The sequence below is a fragment of the Amblyomma mixtum genome, chromosome 2, assembly GCF_055824585.1.
Source record: "Amblyomma mixtum isolate Tamu chromosome 2, ASM5582458v1, whole genome shotgun sequence".
Lineage (NCBI taxonomy): Eukaryota > Metazoa > Arthropoda > Arachnida > Ixodida > Ixodidae > Amblyomma > Amblyomma mixtum.
In genome coordinates, this window is record NC_143013.1 from 111,937,943 (window position 1) to 111,943,942 (window position 6,000).

Consider the following 6,000-nt stretch of genomic DNA (forward strand, 5'->3'; position numbering starts at 1 on the left):
GTTCATAAAAGAACGTCGCGGCGCTTAGTGTAAGTGAAACAAGAACATATTATTCTCTATTCGCTACTCTCATTTTCCATCCCTTCGTCACCGAGGCATGTCAGTACCAAAAAATGACAGCTTGATTTGAATGTGTCTCCTCGTCGGGAAGACCGCAAGTAAAATTAATACATAAATAAATAAAACAGATAAATACCGTAGCGACGTTTATCAGAAGAGGGTACGCATCAGCTGCGACATTCAATTTTTTTTGCCCTTTAGAAGGTATCCTATGTACATTGCAGAGAGATTAAATAGGTAACTTTCCACGTCCCCTTCAACCCCATAGCCCATCGGTAGTGGTGCTTTTCTCATGGAAAAAGGCAGCAAGTATAAAAAAGAAACAGTGTAGCACGACCGTCCCCGGGGCTCATCACTGTTGTGATAGGTGCGTTTCAGGACTGTGCTTTGCATTAGCTGCATGACAGCCGTCATTTTCCTGAGCTCCGCAGGTTCTTTGTGATGATAATAGCTTATATAATGAATTCATGACGTCTGAATAACGCCAGGACCTCGCAGTGCAACTCGACGTGTTGGCGATGGCTTTCGACTGTGCAGAGATTTTTAATGCTTTGGGGTCCCTTTCGCATTAGCGTGACGTCTCTTGTGCAAAGATTGTTAGAAGCAGCACGATCGCTTGAGACAGGTTACTGAAGTAAGATGAAGAGAACACAAAATAAACAGAGTCGGGGGACGCCTCAGGGTGTTAAATTCATGGCTAGCACTCTGAGGCTTCCCCCTTCCTCGGTCAATTCGCCTTAAGAAGAAACCATTCTACAATCTATCTGCCTACCATAAAATAAAGGCAAAGTATTCTGTCGGGAAGAAATCTGAAATTAAGCAGTGTGCTTATGGTCTATCCCTCTGTTTCGGAAAAAAAAACCAGGTATGTTTTTATAGTTTATAAAATAATAAAATCTAGATGTAATTATCCACATTAATAAGAATGCAAGCAGAGCCCTTCCACGCCAAAAAAATAATCTCTGTGAAATATTAAGCGTTTATTTACAAAAACTATACAAAAACGTCTAATAACACATAATAAAAAACTACTTTGATTACCACAACATCATATTAGAACAGATTTCTGGCCATATAATATATTAAAGAACGCGAAAAAAATGCTAACGTTAAAGCTGCCATTCCATCTTCCCAGGGCTACTACTATGAGGACTTTGGGTTTTAAATTTGAAGCTCTGTGAATATCTCGCCCCAAAATGCTGGAACGAATGTACACTCATCATTTCTGATTTTCAGGATTTTTCAACACCTGAAGAACTGTCGAATCACGTTATTTTTGTCCTCGTCTGTATCAAACGAGCCGTTATTTTACCTGCCAAGTGTTAAATGTGTTCTTCAACCATACAATAATTCTCTAGAAGTTACTCCTCGACCCATAAAACTAAAAATTAAACCGCATGGTCAATTGAAAAGTAGTGTTGCAAACAACCGAGTTTTAAGATTTTGCAGCAGATTGTTCGAGCGTGCCTCGGTCCGGTGATATAACTTCTGTCCGGTGATATTAATTTCTGAAAGCATATTTCGCGGTATTTTTTTCTCGCTAGCACTGCATTTATATCTCATTATACCGCGTTTGTTTTTCATTATTGAACACAATTTAAATCTAAAAATTGGCTGTGGCTTAACTCAGTTAAGTCTTGATGTGCGTTGAGAGAGGAACGGTTAATCTTATTGTTTAGCTTGGTACGTGTCAGTGCTTTGGTTTTGTTGTTACCTATCGTTAAGTTATGGTTACAATAAATAATAGACATTCTTAAAGTGTAGCACATTTATTTTCAAAGTCTTCATCTTGTTCTTTCTCAACTGCCACGAAGACGGTCTGATGGTCGGTGATGTAGCAAGCAGCCGTCTGAACGGCCCCGACACAGTGCTTTGAAGTCAATGTTTGGTGTTTTTTCTTTCTTTCCTTGTTTTTTATTTTGCTGTTTGTTCTTGTTCTTCATTGTTTGCTCATTCATCCCCCGTCTCTAAGGCTCGCTGCCTCCTCTTCGTTTCGTTCCGACGACGAAACCTTGTTTCTTTCAGTATCTCCGACTTTATTTCCATACCTGCCGGCGAATCCCACCGAGCCGCACCCCCTTCTAATATACGATGCAACGCCGGCTCGTCGTGTGTTGTAGCAATGCGGTTTCACTGGCTCCTCCTCTGACGGCATGCCAGACGGCGCGCCGATCGGCGCAGCCAGCTGCGGCGGTTGCTGGGCAACGCCTCAACTCGCGGTGCGGCCACCGGCCACAGCGAAACGGCGAGAATACGGTCAATGTAGCTCTCGCTACAATATCACGAGAGCTATGCTGGCGTCATGCTATGCTGGCGCACGTATATTAAGGCGGAAGCCTTCAATGCCTCATCGTTGTAAGCAGGAGTTGTCGCCAGAAATGTCACGCTTTTCAATTGGTGGAAACGGTCGTGACGTCTCGGTGCACGAATTTCAAACGGGGCCAATTGTACTTTGGCTAGTAACCATGCAACCAATTAAAGGGATCGTATAGTGATGCCCCAAGTGGGAATGAGTTTAGTCAAGTGCATGCCCCAAGTGGGAATCAGTTTAGTCAAGTGCTTAATTACCCAATTAGTCTAATTAACCTTTCTACTCAGCCCAGATAAATAAAACCGAGTAGGAAATTGGTCGAGTTCGGGAATCGAACCCCGGTCTCCGGAGTGCGAGACGAGCATGCTAACCACTCAGCCATGCCAGCTCGATGGTTTGGAGTGAACAAAGGCGTGTTTAGTGAACACGGTTTCTTCGTTCACTCCCATATTCCTCCCTTCCCGTTACGGCGAAGTTCACGGGTCCATCGAGGTATGCGAGACAGATACATTTCCTTCCTCAAAAACCAATTTACCGACGAGCAAGGCGTAGAACCGAACGGGCGATGGCGTTCTATGGACTCCCTGGCAGCGTTGCAAGACGCTGTCGCGTTTCACTCTTAGAGGCGAAGCTTAACATCTTAACAAGACAGTGACACAAGCAGTAACACCGCGCTTAAAGCTTTCGCCTCTCCGCACTTTAGGTCAACAAAGTGCCCCCCCCCCCTGAATTTTCCAAGGATAGGCACTTGAAGGCACTCAATTAGCAGAGAAGTTATTACCTAATGTAGTGCAATGAACTTTTATTTTTTGGTTTAGGACTCAAAATTATACCGCGATATTGAAGACGGTCATCCTCAAAGGCGGTCGTACTTTTAATCTTTTGAACAGGCATTGTAGTTGGTATCCTCGTCGGAACGTTCTTCTACACTGTCAAATAAGCAAACTGCGTCTGTATTGGGTGCATAAGAAATGCCACGGGCGCATTTTTATTCTTACGCTGCAAAAGAACGCAACTGGCCTTTAAATGTATATTTTTGCGTGCGAAATTTGCAACAAAGGTGAGGATTCGAGAAATTTGAAAACTGGACTCGCATTTGACGTCGACACCCAGCAAATTTGCCGTGTAATCTCCCGGCACTTCAACAAGAAATAAAAAAAACGATCGGGACGCTTAAATCACCTTAAGAGGGCGGAGTGAGTGAGAGAACAAACGCGGTTTAATGATATCTTAGTTGAAATCAAGAGGAAGAAGTGGGCTTGGGCAGGGCATGTAATGCGAAGGCAAGATAACGGCTGGTCCTTAAGGGTAACGGAGTGGATTCCAAGAGAAAGCAAACGTAGCAGGGGACGGCAGAAAATTAGGTGGGCGGACTAGATTAAGAAATTTGCCGGGATACGGTGGCCGCAAGTGGCGAAAGACAGGGTTAATACAGAGACATGGGAGAGGCCTTTGCCCTGCAGTGGGCGTAGTCAGGCGGATGATGATGATGCTACAGCATTACATTTCAAAATTTGCCGCACCTTCTATTGCAGCTTTTGAGTATGTTGGCATCAGTTCCTATGCAACTGTCGGCACATCTCCCGCCATATTCCAACTGGTAGCTGCTGTAGCCGGTCGCCAATCTGCTTTGACGGCGCAGGTATTTCTATATATAACATGTTTTTTTTTCAATTTTTTTATTTCATTTATCTGCAAAAGGTTGCTGTCTAAAAACTAGGTTGGGCAGGTTTCGATGACGTCACATGGTCACGTTACCTCTCTCGGCCAGCCATTAATCTGTACCTGCCACTGTGGGTTATTCCTCACATTCCGTCGGACAGGTTATAACTTGCCCACCTGGTACGGTGGGCAGGTTATGATTATGTCAAAAGGTCACATGACCTCTCTCGATCATTCAGGGAGGCCCATAAAGGCAGCTTGTGATGAGGTCGCAAGTTGACGTGACCTGTACATCAACAGTGAATTTCGTGACAGCGTACATCAGCGGAATTTTGGTGATACAACTCTAACGATACAAATATAAAAAGCTCGAAAGTAATTTTTCCTGCTTATCTTCGAATATACGCCTTGATGTGCATTCCACGCGCGTGGTCCGCAACGACTTACCTCTCAAGCTTTTTAAAACAAAAATCAAGAATGATTTCAACACGAATCCTGTATGCTCACACTTCTCCATTTCACTCCACCCATCCATGACGCGACAAGAATTTTGCACTGGCATTTGAGTATTCATACGTTTCGGTCGCGCAGCACGGTGTGCAACAGAGTTAGGTATATGGATGATATTAAGAAGTTTGCAGGGATAGGGTGGCTACAGCTGGCGCAGAAAAGGATTGATTGGGACATGGGAGAGGGCTCTGTCCTGCAGTGGGAGTAGTTAGGCTTATGATGATAACGTTTCTGTAGTATTCGCTCTTTGGTTTAACCATACGGTCTATCCAAGCCTCCACTTCGGCCGCATCCATTAATCTGTAAATGAACGGAAATGATCTCAGTACAGAACGGCCTTGAGTTTAGATGGAGGCGAAACGCAAAAGGCACCATTGTTCTGTGCAATTTGAGTGAACGTTAAAGATCCCCAGGTAGTCGAAATTATTCCGAAGCCTGTGTATTTTGGTTGCGGCGTGGTGTCCGGCTTGTCTACGTACGTTTTAATTATTTTCTCTATTAGTTGCCTGTCTGTCCCTTCGAAGCTCCGCCTGGCTTTAATTTCATTCATGTTTGCTTGTGTTTTTTTTTTCATTTTCGGGATCCAGCAGGTGCCTGAGGATATTTCAGGTTTTAGAAAGGCTCATGCCCTTATCCATATCGTAGCATGTGCTGCACCACTTTTCTACATTGAGTTTCATCGCGTATTTTTCTATTTCCTTGTTGTGCCTGGCTAGTTCCCTTCTCATATTGCGGTCCCATCGCTGGACTTTTAGCCTATTTTCTAGGTCATTTTTTCGTTCCATGTGTTTAAAAGTTTGCTGTCTGTATTCGGTGGCGCATCTTCGTCTTTAGGGTGGTTGATGCGTTGCTCGCGTGTTTATTTTATTCCTCACTGCAGTTGTCTATGTCGGTACTGTTGCCGACAGATTCGTTTTCCCTGATCTGTCTGAATTTGTGCCAGTGTGTAGTTTTTGGCTGTTTATTTAATTTGGATTTGATGCCATTCTCTAGTGTATGAGCTGCGATGTAGTGGTCGCTTCCTAAGTTTTGTTCATGTTTTCCAATGTGTTGTCCCCATGTTCCTGCTTAAGGTTAGATCGGGGGCCGTGTCTTTGTGTATGCTGTTACCCTCCCGTGTGGGCGCGTTTGGGTCAGTCTGTAGTCTTAGTGCAAGTTTTTGTATGTCTTGCCACAGTGGTCTGCCTTTGGTATCTTGTCTTTTAGAGCCCCATTCCTAATGGGCGGCTTTAAAGTCCCCCACAGTTATTACCTAGTTTTTGCCGGCTGCCCTGCCGGCTTTGTTGAATAGAGTTTGGAACTTTACTTTGCGTTGTTTCGCTGGGCTGTATAGGTTCAGGAAACCTAGACGCCCCCATTCCGGAAGCGGCGGTGCGAGCGGAGATTTTTGTCCTGAAAAAGAAATCGGCTCCGGGACCAGATGGGATTACATACACGATACTCAAAAGCCTCGACGA